General features: G+C 27.4%; 2 protein-coding genes across 7 annotated transcripts in view; one reads left to right on the top strand and one right to left on the bottom strand.

Annotated features, from left to right (window-relative positions):
- The window catches only part of LOC122510570 (disintegrin and metalloproteinase domain-containing protein 10), a 1,090,443-nt gene extending 1,086,044 nt beyond the window's left edge, over positions 1-4,399 (top strand). For all 6 annotated transcript variants that reach the window (XM_043625327.1, XM_043625328.1, XM_043625329.1 and 3 more), the window contains one exon: positions 2,322-4,399. The gene's annotated coding sequence lies outside the window, so the exon portion shown is untranslated. The remainder of the gene's footprint in view (positions 1-2,321) is intronic.
- Positions 1-23,436, bottom strand: part of LOC122510573 (ATP-dependent RNA helicase abstrakt) — a 276,756-nt gene that overhangs the window by 55,989 nt on the left and 197,331 nt on the right. The gene's annotated exons all lie outside the window — the stretch shown is intronic.

The raw sequence follows: 23,436 nt of genomic DNA, 5'->3' as shown, positions 1-23,436 counted from the left end.
TTGCATATAATATTGCAACATTTAAACAATATTTTTCTAAATTTTAATTTAAAAATATTAAGAATTGAGCGAGATAATGAGATTTTTCTCAGGCGCCTCCAAATAAAATTGATTTGCGGTGTACACTCTAACTCGCAACAGTATCATGTAAGACAAAAAAATTAAAGTGCATTTGTTAAAGGAGATGTTTTTTGAGGTAACATCGGGAGCTTTTTTTAAAAAAAATTACCAATTTTACAAAAACAAATTAATCGATTTTTTATAGCGAAAATCGACCTGAGGAAAATCTCTTTATCTCACTCAATTCTTAATATTTTTAAATTAAAATTTAGAAAAATATTGATCAAATGTTGCAATATTATATGCAAAGCGATAAAATAAATTAACTTTCTGCGTATCACCAAAAAAAAATTCTAAAAACAATCCGTTTTTTTCGCCGAATAAACTATACCCTCCCCCTTAATTGCAAAATGATACCTACTAGTTTTTAGGGTCGCTGATTACGAATCTGATGTCGGATTTGGAAAATTCAAAATGTCGGATCCAATTTGGTGGACAGAAATTTTAAATTTTGATGAATTTTTATGAAACTTGCCAGGGGTTTTTGGGTCGCTGATTACGAATCTGATGTCAGATTTCAAAAATTCAAAATGGCGGATCCAATATGGCGGACTGACATTTTAAAATTTGATGGATTTTCATGAATTTTGGTATCCATGGGTTTTCGGGGTCGCTGATTACGAATTAGATGTCAGATTTTAAAAAATTCATAATAGCTGACCGAAAATTAAAAATTTTCAGAATTTCTATGAAACTTGGTATCTACCCCAGCAGCACGTAATGTTCCAGTAACATTGACAACATTGAGGCAATATTGGTAATGTTAAGGCAGTGTTCTCAATATCGCTGTAATATTACGTGCTACTGGGATATGGGTTTTCAGGGTCGCCGATTACGAATCTGATGTCAGATTTTCAAAATCCAAAAAGGCAAAGCTAATATGGCGGAACATAATTGTAAAGTTTGATGTATTCTCATGTAACTTGATATCTACGGATTTTCGGGGACGCTGATTTCGAATTTGATGTCAGATTCTCTAAATTCAAAATTGTAAAGTTTGATGTATTTTTGTGAAAGTTGGTATTAAGGAATTTTCGGTGTCGCTGATTACGAATTAGGTACCAAGTTTCATAAAAATCTATAAAATTTAAAAATTTCGGTCCACCATATTGGATTTGCCATTTAAAATTTTCAAATTCTGACATCATATTCGTCATCAGAGGCTCCGAGAACCCCTAGATACCAAGTTTCATGAAAATCCATCAAATTTTAAATTTTCGGTCCGCCATATTGGATCCGCCATTTTGAATTTTTAAAATCTAACATCAGATTCGTAATCAGCGACACCGAAAACCCCTAGTTACCAAATTTTATCAATTTTGAATGGAAAACAAAATTTGAACGTTGAAGGGTTAATAATTCTTTATAAAATTTTTTTTTACATTTAAATGTCTTTAAAAAAATAAATTACAATTTTTCAGAAACATAATTTTTTCAGAATTACCTATAAATAATTAAATTCTAGAATAACTTTTTCAAAGATGATGTGGATTATAATTATTAAATAGTTTAGTTAAACGCAGTATTAATTTGTAATTTTTAAGATAAGATTTATTTAATTTTTTTTATTCAATTTAAAAATGAAAAATTTTTTAGTCATCGAGGGAAAATAATTTAAAAATTTTTTAAATAATTGAAATTTTTAAGAATTCGACTAAAAATAATTGAATTCTTTAATAATTTTACTGAAATTTTTGGAAATAACCGAGAAAATATTAGTAAAAAATTTTTAAATAATTGAAATTTCCAAAAATTCGACTAAAAATAATTAAATTTCCTAATGTATTGAAATGTTTTAAATAATTTAAATTGACTAATAATAATTGTCAATTTAAAATTGACTTAAAATAATTGAATTTTTTAATAATTTTTTTCCTAATTTAAATTGAACTCCTCTAGGTATTTTTTACTGAGACCAAAAAAAGTCAAAATTCTGTCTGGTTATATGAGGCAAAAGTAAAAGAGAAAGGAAAAACAAATTTTTCTGTCAACCCTGCAGTTAAAATTACGAAATTTGTAATTTTACAAATTTCTCGTGGTTCATAATTTTATCTCTCCTTTATTTATTAACAATTAAACGCAAAGTGTTACCTGAAAATTTTATTTCGCAACCCAGTAAATTATGTAACTTGATAGAAATATAAAAGTTTTTATAAAATCAATTCACTTACGGTATTAAGTAGATTAATGTTAATTTTCAGGCAATATTTTCAGCGACATTCACGGAGGAAATATAATTTACTCGCTTGGAAGGGATATAATTGTAATCTTATTTGCCGAAGAAGAGAAGCTAACAACCTCTCGCGTAAAGCTTTTAAGGAAAATAAACACAAAAGAAACAAAAAAGGGGAAAAATTAAAAAAATTGAGAATTAGAGTTAATTAAAACTGATTCCTATAATGGAAATCGATAAACGATAGCGCAGGGGAGAATACCCTATATGTAAATAAATTTTTTTACTGTGATTTACTTTTCTCATCGTTGACAGAGAAAAAGTTTTCTTAATATAATAAAATGAGAAGAAAAAAACTCTTGCACTTAAACCAGCTAGTCACGATTCTCGCGATGATTTATTTGAGGCGATGGGTCGTGTGAATGAAAAAAAAGTAAAAAATTACAAAAAAAGAAATAAAAACTGACTTACATAATGTGCTTAAAGCGTAAATAGATAGATCGATTTGAAAAAGCGAGATGTACACTTTGAAATAATATAAATTTTCGGTGTGCTTGAAAATGGGACGAAATATATATATATATATAAATGTAAAATAAATGTCAATAGATTTTAATTGCAAACAAAAATTACAATTAATTAAAGGTGAAGAATGCGATTTTATTGAAATTTATTCATATTCCATGATGGAGTTGTTAACCCTAGAAGTGGTATGTGAATTTACTCTTTCTAGTGTTAAAATATATACAAATAAAGGTAGATCTTTCAATGACAATAGTTGCCAAAAATTTTCAATCAAAAAATGAAGTACCTACAAACAAAATTGTACTTTATTCTTGTAAATTTTATTTTCTTCCAAATTGATTGCATAGAATTAATTTTTTCATTGATCGAAATTTCTTTCTTGAATTATTGAATAAAATTGAAACAATAAATAAAATAAACTAAATTAGGTAAATAAAAGAGAAAAGAAAAGAATTAGAAAAAAATTGAAGAAACAAATAGAAATTAATTATTTTTTCGGTTCATTTTCTAATTTTCAAACTAAATTTTTGGCGACGAGTGTCGTTATTAAACCACCAACCACCTAGTCATGTGAAAATAACTATGGGAAACAAATATTTTACTTGAGGGAATAAAATATATTTCGAGAACGTGTGCGAATGTAGTAGTAATAATTAGTCAATATTATTAGAGTCGATGAACTTTGGACCAAATGTAAATGTTGCACGATTAATAATTCTGTTATTTGCCTATTATAACGATTAGTAGGCATTGTTAAAATTATAATAATTTCATCTGTCCCTGATAATGTATTAGAGCTAACCGAACATTGCCATAATATATGCGTCAGCTACTTCATCAATTGTGATATGTGCCAATATGAAAACTACTTCCACACTGCCCCTTCAAAAGAAAAATTCATTTTCCAAAAGCAAAAATAAAAGTAATCATTAAAAATTAAAAATAAAAGCAAAAATTAAGAAGAAAAACTAAAAGTAGAAAAGCAAAAAATAAAAATTGAAAATATTAAAAAGGAAACAAAAAGAATAATAACATTCCTAGTACATTTTTGTCAAAGACAATTTATAATCCAATTTCGTATTTTTACAACACGGAAATATTTATCGACTTTAAAAAAAAAAAAAAACTAAAAGTGTTGACCATCATTCAAAACAATCTCTCCGTCCAATTTTTAATTAAATTACTATATTGGACTTAATTTATTCCTTCGAATATTATTCAGTATTGTTTCATGATGCTAATTAGAAATGCTTATAATTCTACGATAATTTTAACGTGCAATTAGAAAATCGTAAGACTATTGTAATAATGTAAAAACAAAATAATAATGACGGAATGAAAACTATCATCGAGTTCATTAATAATCATACTTTTGTGATCTTGTAAATAGTTGCGTGAGTTTCGTTAATTGAAACTTACATTCCACTTATAATTGAAGAGTATTTCACACGTTTGCAAAGAATAGTTGCAAATAAAAATTAAATACAATTAAAGACAATTTAAAACACATTATTTAAAATTTTAAACATCAAAAATTAATAATTGAAAATTTGATATTTTATTCAAGTTAATTAGATTTTTCTCGAGCAATGTTTTGAAAAATTTATTTATATTTCATTTTTTGTTTATTCAATAATTTTTTTTAATTTGAAAAAATCGATTTTTAAAAATTAAAAACAGTACCTAAAGATAATTTTAAAAATAAAAAATATCGTTTTTACTAATTGAAAAAATATATTTTTCCCTTTTTCAATTTATCAAAAAAAAATTATTCCCAGACATTTTTTTGAAAACAATTTTCCGAACGACTTCTTATTCGAAATTTTTTTTCAAAAATTAGTTTTTTCTTTATAATAATTACGAAAGGACAAATTTTTTGGCATTAATTTTTTTAATAAATTGAATAAAGGGAAATTATATTTTTTTCAATTAGAAAAATACGATTTTGGAAAAAAATTAAAGACAGAAAAAGATTTTTAAGTTAAAAAAATAATCTTTTGAAGAATTAAGAAGAGGAGAAAAAACGTTTCAATTTTGCAAACAATGTTAAAATTTTTAAAAATTTAATCTAGATACCTAAATGATTACTAGGGGAGAGTGAGGCAAAATGGGGTACCTTTTTGAAATTGGCTGTTTACAGAGAACCAAACGAATAAACCGATTCAGCTAAACTTCAAAATTGTTCTTTGTACACTTAGCTTTGAGGAAATTATGATAATAGCGGAGAAAAAAATTTTTGAAAGAACTTATATTGTATTTTCTGAGAAAGTGCTAAAATCCCATTTTGCCCCACCCCTGGGGCAAACAAAACATGAAATATTTTTTCAAAATTCATTAAATTCTTGTTGTATGAGATTATAAATACAAACAAAAAGTAGGATTCTATATTACTATGAAAAAACAAGTAATATTTATTAGAATTTAACAAAAAAACATCGGTATTGCAAAATATCGATATATCGATAGTGAAACATCGATAGTATAAATGTCTCGAAACAAAAATATCGCTTCTTCTGCAGGAAACCTTTAAATATACATAATATAATGTTTTTAAATAGTTTTAATGAAACGGCGTAGCTTCCGGCATGTCCCACACTTAGGTACCCCATTCTGCCCCACACTGCATATTAAAACAAAATGCAATGTTTCTAAGTTATTGTAAACAATTTAACAATATATTCTATTGGAAATTACTCTAGAATAAGTGCTGAAAAAGATCCCACACTTGCCAAATTAAATGCATTATCCCAAAAAGTTTTGTAAGCACTTTAATTTCGATAAACATTCATATTTTTTTTGCTTAAAACTTTAAAGTTGTATAACTTTCAAAACAAAATTTTTTTTGGAGTGTCTTCATAATTAATAACAGTTTCTTATCAACATGAATGATATATGTCGAGGATAAAAAAATTAAAAGTACCTATCATGGAAAAACAGAGGTACCCCATTTGACCCGCCTACCCCATTTTGCCCCACTCTCCCCTACTCGAGAAAAAATAATTTTCGACCCAATATCAAATTTCCGTTACAATTATTATAAACTATGTATTTGTAATTTTTACTTAATGCCATTATTTGGAAATTTGCGTTTTCAAGCTTCCAGTCGATAAATGCAATTGTACATAATAAATTTTCTCGTTTTCACACGAAACAATGTGATTATACAACGTGTATTTTAAAGTTGTTATACGATTGTATTTTAATAAAAATACTTTTTTTTAATCGCTTTTTTCCTCAGCGTTAATTGCGGATAAATTTTGTTAATTAGCTAGTTTAAAATTCTCCACATATATAAATAGAGCAATAAAACAATTTTTGTATAAAAAAAAGTATAAGATAATAAATAAAATACTTTATATTATATACAAATAATAATATTGTAATCTCTATCTTATATGAAATATATTGAGAGCGATTGAAAAATAGTCGAAAATTCAAGTGTATATGAATAATTGTCATGGGGATACACTTAGATAATTAAAAGATAATTAATTTTATGTATATAATTGATTTATATAATAATAATAGTAACATTATTGAATAGAATAATGTATAACGATATGCATAACTGAATAATATTAAACGTCTTCCACTTCGTTGATTATTCGAAGCCACTTTATAATATGTCAACTGAGACTGCAAAATCAAAAAAAATTCAAAATTACTCATTTTTTACACTTTAAACTTTAAATAGTTCAATACTGATTTCATATTTGGAAAAATTTTTCTTTATTCATTTTGCATTCCAAAACAAAGAAAACTTTATTTGCTGTATGATAAGAGAAAATAACGAGAAATCTCTAGATGCTTTTGTTTTAAATCTCAATAACGGCCGTTTGCTTTTTTTCTGCGAAAAGGTGACAAAGTACAATGATAATAAATTTTGAAAATTATGCAGTTTTAAAACAATATATAAAAACATAAAATACGTATACTTATAATAAATTAAAATAAAAAAAAATCAATGTAGTAGAGAAAATCGATGAATATTATCTTACACGGCTTCATTCAATAAAAAAGGCAAAGATAAAAAATTTGATTCAAGAGATAAAAATTTGTTTTTCGTGCAAAATATAAAAGTATCTTTTGTAGGTCTAAAATTGGTGATATATAGTGAAGAGAAACGTTTGCAAGGGTAAAATAATGCGAGAATGGAATAGAGTTCGGTCATCTACTCGTTACAGTAAATCAGAAAAAGTTCTACATTTCTCTCTTTCGTGCCTGCAAAAAAAGCAACGATAGTGGTTGAGATTTTTACAAAAAAAAGTATATAAATATATTAAGAATTTAAGATACAAATATAAATCACTACGATTTGTAGATTATATTGTACAGATCAATAATATTGTAAAAGAATGAAAAAAAATTCTCTCTCCAAACCTGCTTTTTAAAATGTCGAATGAAAGCGAAAGTGTGTTTTATTTTTTGAGCAAAAAATATGAAATATTGTATTTTACTTGTTTTTGTTTTTCAAGTGCATGAAGCATTATAATTGCGCCGTATGTCGAACTAAATAAACAAATTATTAAAAAAATCCCTGTATTTTTACACGAACTTTTGTGTAAATAACAATAATGGCTGTATAATTCGTGTACTGTAAATATTATTATTAATAAACTATAGAATAATCTCGAAAAATTTGTTTTGTTTTTCTTCTTCTCAAAAAAAATCCAAAGAATATTTTTTGAATTTTTTTTTTATTTTTTTTTGTCCTTTTATATCAAAATTTTTGTATTCAAAAAATTGTAGAAAAAGACGAAATTCGAATTAGAAAAGAGACTTTAGAAAAAATATCGAATGGGGGATTTTTTTCTTTAAAGAAAAGTTAAGTATACCAAGAATCGCTATCAGAATTTGTGGTTATTTTAACTGCATTTTCGAAAAATATTTCACAAAGGAAATATTCTCGGAAAAATCACGAATCAGGAAAATTGCGTTTTATATTCCAATGTACAGAAGAAATCTGTTAGTTTTTCCATTTTCGTTTTTTGCTTTCTGTTCTAAAATGAAAAATTTAAGTATTTTAATTGTGTGGAAATAATTGGAATCAGGAGAATTGAGATTCATATATTCAAATTCACAGGAAAAATCTATCGCTTTGTCTTTAATTCTCAATTTTCTTTAATATTAAACTTTCAATTTCAGTATTATAATTTTCTATAATTTTTATTTTAAATTTAAATTTCTGTAAAAAATGGCACACAAAAAACTGTCACTTTTTTCATTTCCATTTTTTTCAATTCTAAAATATAAATCTTAATATTTTAATTTTGTAAAAAAAATTCGAATTGTGAGAAATGCGTTTTGTATTTTAATTTTACACAAAAAGTTTTCCACCTTTTTTCATGCAAAATTTTTTTATTTTAATTTTGTGAACATATTCGAATCAGAAGAATAACTGAATTTATTTTAGTACAGCTCATGGCGTGGTTAAAATGCAAGTGAATTTAGAGCGTCGATTTTAGAGAGAAAAGAGGGGGTAACAGATAGATCATAACACCATCAATATGATAAGAAAACCGCGGAATACAATAGAGATGTTTATAATTGATTATACCAACAATTTCATGCTAAATAGTATTTTAAAAGTTGGAACAAATTAAAATCAGAAGAATTTCGTTGTATATTCTAATTATGCAAAAAATAGTATTTTTTGCAAAAAACTTATAAAAACAATTTTAAAATTTTAATTATTGTAAATATCTAGAATTTTTAAACATTATTTCATGAAGGAAATATTCTCGGAAAAATATCGAATCAGGAGAATTGTGTTTTGTATTCAAATTTATAAACAAAAAATTGGTTTTTGATAATTATCATTTTTCTTCATAACTACCTTGTAATGATCGTGTTTTTTAATTGCCAAAAGAATAGCTCGCCGGATGGAGTCCGGGTACTTAGTTTAGCTAAATTTAGCAAACTAGTCTTAAAAAATTTATCAAAACAGTATTTAAGTTAAGGACTGTTATATACTATGATTTAGAGTAAGGTGTAGTCTTTAATAAGGCATAAATTAAACCTTCGTAAGAAAGTATATTTTAGTAACAAATAAAAGAATAACAAAATATCTTAAACAAAATAAATTTAGATTAACAAAATAAATCGTAGAAATACTAATAATAAAATATCGTTCGCTAGTTTAACAACCGAGAATAGTGACTCATTTTAGTTTACCGTTACTCTATTGAACGTTTCACTTTTACATATTTACCGAGTTTTACATTACGTTACGTTACTTAATTTTACTAACGAGTTACGCTTTACTAGATTTAATTATTCCCAAAGCTAGTCATGAATTTACTTCCCGATTTTCATATTGAACGATTACGTAGATTGTGCACTCTAGTGGGGACGATTTCGCAATATATAACTAGGGAGAAATCGTGTCAATGAAGAGCCAGTACGCTCGCTGACCCTCTTATCCAATAGGAAAATATACCGAAATAATTAAATCTCTGTTCAAGCTTCATCTTCCCCCAAGATGTACCTTGGGTTGAAGAATCTACCTACTATCGGCTCAAAAAGAACAGGCCCCTGACTTTGAAAGCTCACAACGCAGGTAAAAAAAATCATAGAGAGTTAAGACAAAGTGTAATACGTAGCTTAATTATCTAGTCGTTCTTATACAAAATTTCATAACCCAAAAAAATTTTTTGTTTAAGTTATAGATTTTTAATTGAAAAAAATACGTGGTTTTTTTCATGATTTTGGGAATAGCCTACTTTGAAAGCACGTAGCTGATTTCAAGAATATCCAATCAACATACTGATTTTTTTCTATAATATTTGTATCTTTCTTAAATATATAGTGGAGAATTTTTTTAATTTCTTTAATAACTTTCGGAGATTATTTAAATCAAAAATAAAAAGTTATATCTCTTGCGATCAGAAGCACAGATTTTAAATAAAATGCAAATTATGCATAAGTTTTTTCTTAGATAAAAACAATTTGAAAAAACTTGTAAAAAAATTTTGTTTAATAATTATTTATGAAAATGTTTTTTGTTTTTTGCTTTATTACCCCATTAAAGCAAGGTGCAGTCGGACATGAAACCCTTTTGTCAACAGTAGAGAATTCTATAACAGTAGTAAACTACCGCACTTTTTTTTATATGATGCTTCTATTCTTATTAGTTATTTACAACTTTGAAGACTTTTTTTGGGGTTCTAGCAGTGGTATAGGAAGGAGGGCCTTTAAACACAAAATATTTTTCTTTTACTTGTAACACTTTTAAATCAGGTAATTTAAAAGTAAAGTAATAATTATATAATTGATAAGTGACTTATTTAAATATTACCTGCTTTATATTTAATTTTTAATTTAATAGTTAATTTTTAATACAATTAATTATTCAATTTTTTAATTAAATTAAATATTCCATTTTAATTCGATTATTTTAATCTTATTCAACTTAATTATTTGAATCTGATTAACATAAATCTTTATTTTAATTTATTTGAAACAAATAATATTATGTAATTTCTTTTTACAATTATTTCTTTTTTCTTTGCATAAATTAAGGGTTCACATGCAATAAGAGGATACTTGCTATCTACTTTACACTGAGCGTATTCCCTTATTGCACTTAAATTCTCAATTCTTCTCAGTTACAAACATACAGACTCATTTATACCTGAGCGCTGATAGAAAAAATGGGTTTCCCAAGATTTTAGACCTCGGCGCCTTTGCAAAATAGATTTACGATAGCCTGCACCTTGCTTTAATGGTGTAATAAAGCAAAAAATGAAAAACATTTTTATAAATAAATGTTAAACAAAATTTTTTTACAAGTTTTTTCAAATTGTTTCTGTCTAAGGAGAAACTTTTATATAATTTACATTTTATTTCAAAGCTGTGCTTCTGCTCGCAAGAGAGATAACTTTTTATTTTTGATTTAAATAATCTCCGAATGTTAATTAAAAAATTTAAAAAATTCTTCACTATATATTTAAGAAAGATACGAATATTACTGAAAAAAATCAGTATGTCGATTGGATATTTTTTAAATGAGCTACATGCTTTCAAAGTAGCCTATTCTCAAAAACATGCAAAAAACCATGTATTTTTTTCAATTAAAAATCCATAACTTAAACAAAAAATTTTTTTGAGTTATGGAATTTTGTATACAAACAACTAGATAAGTAAGCTACGTATTTGACTTTGTCTTAACTCTCTACGATTTTTTTTACCTGCGTTGTGAGCTTTCAAAGTCAGGGGCCAGTTCTTTTTGGGCCGATAGTAGTGCATCAACTCTGTGGAGGTCGAGTTGCACCTCTTCACCACAGGGTTGGTTCACAATGGCGAGAAAGGAGCGACGGAGTAACAAGGGGTGTTACTACTGCTCAGTTGCACCTGAGTCTCGAGTACAGCTCCCTCTAGGAAGTAGAGCAAGCTAGCAGCCCCAGTTGCACCTGAGATACCGCCTGCTCGCTCCAGGTAGAGATAAAGAATTAGTGCAAGCTAGCAGCCCCAGTTGCACCTGAGATACCGCCTGCTTGCACCAGGTAGAAAAAAGGAGAGAAAAGGAGAGAGTTGTCGTCGATCTTCCTTGGAGCAAGCCCCGAGTTAGTTCGACGGCAGAGATGCCATTAGGCGGAGGAATTTCATCCCCACTCTTGAGCCATTTTACATTGACTTAAATGTAAAATGGTGCAAGAGTGGGGATGAAATTCCTCCGCCCAATGGCATCTCTGTTCGACGGCGAACTGAGGAAAATGTCCGTGCGAGCAAAGTATATAGAAGTCTGGTCGCTATCCAGGTAAGTCTCGCGGTGGGGAGCGTGACGTTGCCGCGACGCGCGGTGTGTGCGCGGTGGCTACTCTCTTCGCGACTAGCAGGCTGAACGTGCTGTAGTATATATAGATATACTGTCTGTACACGGTGAGCTTGGATTGACTTCAACCCAAAAGTCCGACCACCTCACCGTTTTCTTTTGGAATGACTTTGGTAATGTCTTCTGATTATTTTAAGACCAAAATGAAAATAATTGGTGGAGGGAAACTAAAATTATATTGATTTTTTCCTTTTTGTTGGTTATTTTGTGTTATTTCTTTTTTAAAAAGGTTAATGTAAATTGTTTTTATGCAGAATATATATTTTGGCATCAATAAAAACTCTACAATATATAATACATTTAAATATTTAAAATTATTAAATTTGTTGAAAATTGAGGGGGAAATACGGATTTTACTCAGATTTCTTAAATTAACTTGTCTGTTATTCCTTTTAACAATAAAATCACCCACATATGAATTAGAGTACATTCAATTTTATGTAAAACTGAAAAGGAAGACTGTTAAACGTTTTACTACAACTCGTTGAAGTTTATATTTAATGACGAAATCGAACTTTTGACTTTTGAGCATATTATTTGTAAAATTATTTTTTTCAAATTCCTATATCCTGTATCATAGGATATGTAAATTATTGTATTCACATACAGCTCTTAACAGTCAGTTTGGATAATCCGAAAGATCTTTGGAAATTTTATACTTTTTCCAAATGGTTCTAAAGCCAGAATAAACAGACTCAAATGCTCACTGTAAAATCCGAGGCCGGTTTGTACTTTTGAACAGAATTCAAGTACATAATAGAATAATACTGCATGATTTTTTAAAGTTAAAGAAACATTTAGTAGGGAATGTTACATTGAGTGGACCGCCACTTTGAGTGGACCACCTGAGTTTTTAAGTTATCTGACATCGCAAACGTAAAATAAATAAAACGAATAGCAGCACCGCACCTAGAAATCGTAAGAAATTAAGTTCCGCGATAATTATATACGTTATCGTTTGATGTAACGCATTTTTAAGAACACAAACCAAAAAAGAAGTCCCTCTTACAATGAGTAAAGTGATTCGGAAGTGTAAAAGTAGTGTAAAATTTAAGTTTTAAAAGGTAACTTATTTTTTTCCAACTACTTTGGACACTTACTATAAGTAAGTTAATGTCAGTTTACAATTTTTATGGAAATTAATTGACAATAAGTTGGTTTGAAACTATGTTTTATGTTCTTTATTAATTTTTTTGTGATATTGATGTGATATATAACAGAAAAAAGTGAGTGTCATTTTAACACTGAATTCGGTGTTAAAAGTGTCTGCATCAAACTTTAGCTCGGAAGTGTTATTTTAACACCGAAAATAAGGTAAATTTTCTATTATAGAAAATTTATCCTCACTAAAATTACCCTACCAAAATTTTCCCGCATCAAAAACAACACTCGCTTTTCTCTGTGATGTGCCAAAATTATTAAAAGCGGTTTCACTTGTAAAGATTGCGACACATACATGGTCTGAAGCTGCATAAGCAAAATTTTGTTTCAATATATCAGAAGTATTAAATACATTAAAGAATTTAGAATAACTTTTACAATTTTTTAGGAGTAGTCCACTCAAGGTTACACTTTTTTCATTCCTTAAAAATTAGCTATTTTTTTAAAGTCAATTGTTTTTTCCAAATAAAAAAAATCAAAGCTATTATGGTATAAACACTTATCTAGGGATCTAAACTAAAGCTTGGAATAGAAACCTCCGATTAATTTGCTTTTATAAAGAATTTATTAAAAAAAATGCTTAGGCGGTCCACTCAAGGTGACATTACCCTAATAATGCTATCAGTATCCTTTGCCAATTGATGAAAACAGTAATTGCAACGTTTTTCTAAAAAAGTATTGATTTTTCCTAAAAATTAGATTTTAATGAAAATTTTAATGAGTTTCGGAAGTCAGGTGTACAGATATAGAAATAGTAATAAATTTACACAAAAGTTATAAAATATCATACCTGAAATTGATTTTTTTGTTATATCTGTAAGAAATTTATGCGTACAGAATTCTTTACATGTTGGCAAACATAACAGAGGCTCAAAGCTTTGCTGTTCAAACGAGTATTAATTTTGTTGAGTGGTTTAAGAGAAGAAGAAAATTATAATTTGAGATTGATTTCTGTACCACTTTTGACTTTATATAGTTTTATTTGACAATTCTTGCACAAAGCATTAGGTAACCTTTTATCACAAGGGTCGTACTCATACATCTCCTCAAAGTAATTATTTAACTTTCCTTGCACTCGAATCATAATTTTTGACCTTCCAAAACACAATAAACAAACTTTTGAACGATTTTTATTATGTCTTCCTGCCTTTCGCATTTTAATTAATACAAAAACTTATCTTAGAAACTATGGATCACTGGCATGTTAAAAAACAAAGACGAAAATAAACAGTTATAAGTAATCATGGAAACAAAGATTCAAATTATCAAAATTCTGTAACTTTCATTCCAATATTATAAAATTAATAATGTTTGATTATATTATTTATTGTAGAGATTCTTTATTGATGCCAAACTATATCTTCTGCATAAAAAATTTAGTTTAATCTTTTTTTTAAAAAAATAACACAAAATAACCAATAAAAAAAGAAAAAAATCAATATAATTTTAGTTTCCCTCCACCAATTATTTTCATTTTGGTCTTAAAATAATCAGAAGACATTGCCAAAGTCATTCCAAAAGAAAACGGTTAGGTGGTCGGACTTTTGGGTTGAAGTCAATCCAAGCTCACCGTGTGTACGAAATATAATTTCTCACGTTAGATTTTAAATGCTATCGTTACAACCTAAAATTAAAATCTAAGTAATATTTTAATGTTGTAAAAAAAATTCGATCAAGAGATTTTCGTTTCTATCCAAATTCATAGAAAAAAAATCCGTCATATTTTTCAATTTTAATTTTTCTTCAATACTAAAATTAAAATCTTAGTTTTTTATATTTTGTGAAAAAATTCAAATCATAATTGCGTTTCATATTCTAATTTGAATTAAAAATTTGACAATTTTGATGAATTGACAATTGTTTCGTGACAAATTCTGAGAAAATTCAAAAAATTTGCAATTTTTTTCATCAAAATTTTAGTATTTTTAATTTTGTAAAAAAATTAAATCAGAAAAAATGCATTTCTGAAATTAAATTAATGTTTACATTTTCCAATTATGCAAAAAAAAATTTTTTTCATTGGATGCAAAATTAAAAAACAATTTTTAATATTTTAATAACTTTAAAATTTATCAAGAATTGATTATTTTTGTTGAAAAAGATTCTTCCTTAGCATTTTCACGCTTAATGAACAATTTTAATATAAAATTTACCACATATTCATTGACGTTAACCAAAGTTAATGAAAATGACAAGAAATTGTAGAAAATGAGTAATTCAATTTCCCTCAAAGTTTAATATATTGCAATTATAAACTTGAAAGTACAATATTTGCCTATTAAACATTCTCTATTCAACTCATATTACGTGGCCCAGTTTTCAGTCGACAAGTTATTATACACACACATATAAGTATATAATAATTATAATAAAAAATAACAAAGTCGAAAAGCATAATGAAAAAAAAATTAATTGATGCTTTTATTAATATTCATTTCATGTATAATTTTTCCTCTCCATTCAATTTTCCATTCAAAAAACTTTCTCTTCTTTGATATAATTCTTTTTCATTATAAAAAATTCATCTCGAACTTTATCTTCCTTAACTAGGATAAATATAATATTGAGGAAAAAAAAGAAATCTTTTTTTTTTTCTGTTGAGCTTCTTAATTTTTGTAAAACTTTACTTACTAATAAGAATCTTAATAGTCTTCTTTATGAAAATTATGTAAAATACCCCCTTGATTATTATTATTTATTATAGTATATTATTATATACTTTCAAAATTTTTTCTATTAACATTCTTTTAGAAACTAAATAATTAAACATTTTTTAATTAAATAGAAATTTTTATTAAATTATTTTTTTAATTAAATAAAAAATTTCACTTCAATATTCTGTTTAACTAATGAAAAATGTTTTCCTAAAATACCTTTTTATAATTAAATAAAATTTTTTTACTGAAATATTGTTTTTAATTTGATGGGAAAATTCCTTGAAGTTGACTTGAAAACCGGAAAAGAACGACCACTGCTGATTTGGATGCTGCTTTCGATACGTCTTCAAATGCAAATTCTATCGTGTTATCGACCAGCTATAGCTACTACATAGCTAACAGCATGAATAATGCATGAATAATGCATATTGACTCACCCCCTCGTCCCTTATTTCCCTCCTCATCTTAAGCTTCCCTCATTTTGTAAAATATTTCTAAATTCCACGCATTGAATATTTATAAGTCTTGTAAATATATAATAATTCATATCAATATAGGTATTACATTAAATACCTCCACTTATAATACTGTCAAGACGTTGATTTATTTTCAGAGCATAGGCTCTGAAAAATTTTCAGAAATTTTCAGAGAAAATCAGGACAAAGTCTTCGAATAATGTGACTAATGATTTTGTTTTTATTCTTATTAATTTCCTAATATTACTAAGATTTTTAATTTTCATTACTGTTTGAATCAATTTAATTTTAATACATATTGTGACCTGGTCTATGAAAAGGGACCTTACGTGTCAAAAAATCTTTTTTTACTTTTTTTGTTGATTCGGATAGGGTCTGAAACGCTCTTTAAGATGGTGAAAACCAAAAAGTCATAAGTTGATTAGAAGTTTTTAAAAAAAATTTTTAAAGTTAAAAGAAACAAGAGTAAAAATACGAAAAAACTGATTTTTTGTTATTATACAAATTAAAATAACGAAGACGATAATTTATTATTATTTAGAAAAGTTGAGTTTCTTTGACAACTGTCAACAGTTAAAATTCAAATTTGATATCATATTCGTTATCAGCGACCTCAAAAACCTTATTACTGTCTTTTTTACAAAAAACGATTACTTTTTAGAGAATTTGACAGCTGTCAACTGTCAAATTGTCAATTTAACATCATATTCGTAATCAGCGGCCTTGAAAACCCTTACAAACATGTGTCACTTATTTATACTTATTGTTGCTATTTAGAAAACTTAGATTATCTTTTCTGAGTTTGGGGAGTTTGTTATTAATTTATATAAACAATTATTAAAAAAATTTTCATTACTTGTATGTTTTTAATTTTGATACTGTGATCCACGGTGAAGAAAATAAGCCTAAATTGATTAAAAAATATTAATATTTCAAAAAGTTACAATTGTTTTTCTACGTTAAACTTTAACTGCTGTTTTCTCGAAAACTTGTTTTCGCACGTAATGTCCCTTTTCACTGTCCAGGTCACATATACACAACTAGTAACAATTCGCGCGCGGCTAACTTCTTACTTACTTTTTTGAATACAACTAGCAATTTTAAATATAATAGAATGTTTAAATTTTTAATTCAAAATTCTTTTTATAAAGATAAAATATGACTTGTAATGTAGTTTTAATACTATTGTAACTATAATAATTATATATTCTGAGACAGGGAATTCAGGGAAAAGTCAGGGATTTTTATATTAAGTACTGAAAAAAATTAAATTTTAAAAATTCATAAGAAAAGTTTGAAATTTGATGTCTTTCTTGTTTGCCTCATAAACTATGAAATTACCACGAATTCTACTAACACACGGAAAAAAATAATTCGGAAATAGTTCCTGAATTCGTTCCGAAATTGAGGATATGAGCAAAAGTCGGTAATTATTATAGAGCTGTTATTTGGAAGAAATGTCGAACTTTCAAAATAGATATTCAGGAATTATATGGTAAGAACTCGGTATTTATGTGATATAGTTTTTACGAAATGTAGCGGCTGAGTATTTCAGATAGTCTGGACGGTAGAACTTCCGATGAGTTCGGGAAAAATTCAGAGGGTCGCTTCATATATGAAGAAGCTCTTATAAGAGCTACATAATAGTTCCGGAACAATTCCGTAGCAAAGAAAATAAAAAAAGAAGTTGTGTATACGCGTATATACTTGATCGACATTCGTCAAGCAAGACGAACTGTGATTGGTTGAGGAGGATACACACATACATACATAATACACTTATAGCTACCTACATATATTCTAACGCACACATAATTTATACACAAATAAACGCAAATACACGACGCATTGAATCGCACGCTGGTTGTAGGGACCTGGGAAGTCTCTTATATACTAGACTTTACTTTTATTCAGCGCTTGTGAGAAACGGGGTCGGCACATCTTTTCTTTCGATGAAGTTCGGGAATATTATTATGGAACAAATTCAGGAATTCTTACAGAATTTATTTTTTCCGTGCACAAAGCCTTCAATTTTTTCTATTTAAGACAACAATTTCTTTTAAAATGTCTTATAATTCTTGAAGAACTGTCATAAAATTATTACTTATAAATTATTCAATGAATAATTTAACTGAAATATTTCCAAATTAATTAAATTTTAAAAGAATTGCGTTTACAATATTCATAAATAGATCATATTCAAATGGATTTATAGTAAGAATTTTAGTTAAAAACAATTATTTAAAAGAATTTTTATAAAATTCTACGAAAACATTTAGTAATTATTTTCAAAAATAATTAAAATTTCAAAAGAATTCAATTAACCAATTTTTGCAAGAATTCAATAATTTAATTATTTTCATAAATAATAAAAATTTTTTTGAGGAATTTAACTAGTTTCATAAATAATAAAACTCAACGCAGAATTTCAATTATTATTTTCAATACAATTTTAATCTTATTTCTCGCAAAATGTAATTATTCTTAAAAATATTATTAAAATTCGACACAAGAATTTAATTTTTTAAAAATTTGTTAATAAAATTCTTTATGAGAATTAAATTTTAAGAAACATTGAATTATTCAATAAATTATTTATTTTTGTATTTAAATAATGGAATTCTCGTAGAATTTTCCAACAAAAATTGATTGAAAAATGAATTTCAGTTAAAATTTTAGATTATATAATTATAGCGTGAATTTTCAGAAATAATTGAATTTTAAAAAGGTTTCAAATTCAGATTTGAAAACTTTAAAAGAACTTTTTCAAAGACTATTAAAAATTATTGATTTAAAGAAGCATTTTACTTAAAAATTGTAGAAAATAATGAAAAAACATAAAATTTGAATGGTCTGACTCTCTTACTCTTATGTGTTACCATATTCCACGGAAACGACCAAAATTTCAGAATCTGAATTGACTTCACAAAAATATGGAAAGTGCATTCAAAAGAATGAGAAAGTACAGCAAATCAGTAGAAATTTTTAATCCTCTGAATTAACTCACTGCCACTCAAGATTCCACTAGAAAGTGATGAGGTTAGGTTTCAAAACTTGACTTAAACATTTAACACTTGAAAATTTCTTTCAATAAGAGCATTTTATATTTTATCGTAAGCACTTTGCGTCTTTTAACCATATTTTCACTAGTTTCAATATTTAATTTTAATAGTTTAGCTGTTTAGCACTGAAATTACAATGAAATTCACACGACGCGAAACATAGCTGTCATGCACTGCGTTTTATTTTAAGACAATAACTACAGGAGCTCTTACAGACAATTAGAAAAATTAGGTTTTTATCCCACATGCACAAAAACGGCGCTTTCTGATAGCAGCCGACAGGGAGGAAAGTCATTCATTTCTTCGACCGTATGAAAATGGCGGCCGTGTTCTCCCAAGGGCAATAAAATTAGCTGTTCACATGCATTTTTCTTGCCCAAGGGAGAAATCGGCCGCCATTTTCATACAAATCGAACAAGTGAATGACTTTTACTCCCTGTCGTCTGCTATCTGAAATCGCCGCTTTTGTGCATTAGGAATAAAAAATATCGTAAGTAACACGAGAATAAAGGCAGCTAATTTCTTTACAATGATTTTTGTGACACTCGTTCCGGTCTCGGGGCGCCTACGGCGCCCTCGACCTCCACTCGTGTCACAAAAATCACCGTAAAGAAATGGCTGCCTTTCTCCTCTTGTTGCTTAATATACTATTTTTCAAATTGTTTGTCAAAAGTTCTATTCCTTTTAATGCGCTTCTGAAATTCGATGCAGTCAATTGAGAATAATAAACATTTCAGATTTACTCTTCGAACATTCTATTCTTTTGAATTGACTACCTAGAATCGTTAGCAGTCAATTCAAAAGAATAAAACTTTATATTTTTTCAAGCACTTGCAATACCATAAAACTTTGCGCATTAGGAAAAATAGAAAATTTTAATCCTTTTCTATCTCCCGATCGACGAGAGCAGTAGAGAAGAATTGATTTTTCTGAAATTTTGATCGTTTCCGTGGAATAGAACTCCGAGGTAAATTCGCGTATTCAGAATAATTCAAAATTCTCGTTTTCAAGCATATTTTCTAGATTTTATTCTACGCTCTTATCGGGTTAGTTTCTAAGTACTCCACAATGTACGGTGCACAGTGGTTCAGAATTACAATTTACTGTTCATAATCACCTACAGCCTACAATTTTCGATCAAATTTAACTTTCTTTTTTTCTAAATCTTCAGCGATGAATTCCCCAGATCGGCATTGAGCCGGAATTTGGAATTTCATTTTGCAATATAGTTTATTTAAACAATTAAGTGAAAAATTTAACCTACAATTTCAATATTTGTTGAATATTTTTGAAAAAAATTATTAAATAAACTATTTAAGTATCTTAACAATAACATATATGTCCAAAGACACAAAAGTCATAATTAAAAATATTCCAATTGTTGTTAACAATAGTTTTAAACAAATACCTATAAATAATAAAAAAGAAGAAAATAGTGCTTTTTTGCTGCAATAATTTAAATAATGGTTTAAACAAAAAGTAGGATAGAAGAATAATTGTTAATAATAATTATTATTATAAATAATTAAAATTAATTAATTGATTAAGAGTTTTTTTATTTTTTTTTTAAGTACGTTAAAAAATTTTATAAAAATACACTGAGATAGGAAATAGTATTCACTTATCTTTCGATAAATAAACATTTAGTTAAATAGTTGTTTAAACAAATTATTGTTATTTATTTACTTTTAACTAATTATATATGGATTGATCGTAATTTCTTCTTTATATCTCAGGTATCATACTTCTGCTTTTTCGTAGAGGAACCCAGTAAAAAAAACTAATTCAAACGGATTGAAATGAATTGAGGCCTTGGATCCAATAACTCGCCCGACGCTCGGAGGAACGCGCAACTGCCAGTCAGTGAGCAGTGAGCGCCTCTAGGCCACTCACTGCTACCCGACTGGTATTAGCGCGTGCCTTCGAGCGTCGGGCGAGTTATTGGATCCAAGGCCTCAATTAAGATTTTTGGTAGAAAGCGGGATTCATTCAAGCTCTTTGTATATTCGATTGAATTCGATTCAATTTGCCTAAAGTTGTGCAAACGAATTCGCATTCGTAAGAAATGACCAAGGCATGCATTGAAGTCGTGCTGACGAATTAAAAAAAATTAAAGGCCCCAAAACTTGTCCATTGAATTAGTAAGAATAGAAGGTTTGGAAGTTCAATACAGTTTGACGAATTCAGGAAAATTGCAACATAGCTCCAATTCGTATTTGTCACAAAGCGGGATTCACTGAAACTCTTTGTGAATTCTTTTTAATTTATTTCAATTAGTTTTTTTTACTGGGAACCTTTGCTTTGTAATCGTCAAAATTTTTAATCATTATTGAAACAAATTATCCTTAGAAAAACATTTTAAAAAATAAATAAATAACAATAATTTGTTTAAACAACTATTTAACTAAATGTTTATTTATCGAAAGATAAGTGAATACTATTTCCTATCTCAGAGTATTTTTATATAACATTTTTTAATGTACATAAAAAAAGCTCTTAATTAATTAATTAATTTTATTTATTTATAATAATTATTATTATTAACAATTATTCTTCTATCCTACCTTTTGTTTAAACCATTATTTAAATTATTGCAGCAAAAAAAGCAATATTTTCTTTCTTTCTTATTATTTATAGGTATTTGTTTAAAACTATTGTTAACAACAATTAGAATAATATTTTTAATTATGAGTTTGTCTTTGGACATATATGTTATTGTTAAGATACTTAAATAGTTGATTTAATAATTTTTTTCAAAAAAAGTCAACAAATATTGAAATTGTAGGTTAAATTTTTCACTTAATTGTTTAAATAAACTATATTGCAAAATGAAATTCCAAATTCCGGCTCAATGTCGATGTGGGGAATTTATCGCTGAAGATTTAGAAAAAAAGAAAGTCAAATTTCATCGAAAATTGTAGGCTATATAGGTGATTATGAACACTAAATTGTAATTCTGATCCACTGTGCGGTGGCGCTACTAAATTCAGTGCCGTATATTTGTAAATTAAAAAATGAGAAACAAAGATGCATATATTGAAGGAAGTGAATTTATCATTCGGTGATTAAATAATAAATTTGAAAGAAGTTAACAATTTTCCCGAATCAATCTACACAAATAAATTAAATATCTTAAATAAATCTCGATAAGCTCATGGGCTCACGGAGAGAAGGGCGTAGTAGATTCTACTGACATGGCAGTTAAATCTACTAAACAGAATCGTTAGGTTTGGACTGACGGTACAGACAGTGCCATCTACTGCACTGTTTAGTAAGATAGTAAGATACACTGAGCAAACAGTATATTCTACTAAACAGAGAGGTGTCGTAGTGTATTATACTAAACATACAGTTGGTGCCACTAACCGGTGCACTAAATGATTTACTAAACGCGTTCTGTCACATTTACTGCAACTCTTCTCTCCGTGCTTCAATGTATCGACAGCACAGCTGCCCTAATACAGAAACCTGCTTAATTTGAAAAATATTTTCGAAATTAATTAATAATTTCAAAATTATCAAAGAACTCAGAAAAAACGGTAGCATGGTGGGATACGAGCCCACGACCTTTCTATTGCCCATGGACTGCTAATCACCGAATTATAAATTCACTTCCTTCAATTATAATTGCCTATGAATTGTAAAATTAGGCTTACCATCTTTAAGAACGTTTTTGTTAATTTTTTCACGTTATATCATATTATGTATATCTTGTTATCAAAAAATAAATTTAAAAAAAAAAAAAAAAAAATCAGAGCAGTCTACCGGGAATAGAAAGGTCGTGGGCTCGCATCCCACCATGTTACCGTTTTTTCTGAGTTCTTTGATAATTTTGAAATTATTAATTAATTTCGAAAATATTTTTCAAATTAAGCAGGTTTCTGTATTAGGGCAGCTGTGCTGTCGATACATTGAAGCCCATGAGCTTATCGAGATTTATTTAAGATATTTAATTTATTTGTGTAGATTGATTCGGGAAAATTGTTAACTTCTTTCAAATTTAAAGATGCATATACTCATATAAATTGTTGAAATTATGTAACTTTTTTTTAATTGTAGATACATTTTTATTATAAGAGTTTATTTATATATTATAAATATACTATTTATTTATATATAAAATATACTATAAATTCAATGTTATACATAAGTTAAATAATAATTCTTATGAACATGTTGCCTTTTAAGGAAGAATCTGACGGACAGTTAAATCAAAAAGTTAGTCCACTGTCATAATTTTGTAATTTAAAAGAAAAACACAAATTAAATTTTAAATTCGTCTTGGTAAAAAGGCGAAGAATTTAATTTTGAATAGGTATTTAAAACGATTAAAAGTTTCATTTGAATAAAAATTACAATTTTCTGTCAATAAGAAACATTTGTTAAATTTTATGTTATATATTACTTAAATCATTCATTATTGACAAAA

The sequence above is a fragment of the Leptopilina heterotoma genome, unplaced genomic scaffold (genome assembly GCF_015476425.1).
Source record: "Leptopilina heterotoma isolate Lh14 unplaced genomic scaffold, ASM1547642v1 Lhet_70, whole genome shotgun sequence".
Lineage (NCBI taxonomy): Eukaryota > Metazoa > Arthropoda > Insecta > Hymenoptera > Figitidae > Leptopilina > Leptopilina heterotoma.
This window is presented reverse-complemented; position numbering and strand designations above follow the sequence as displayed.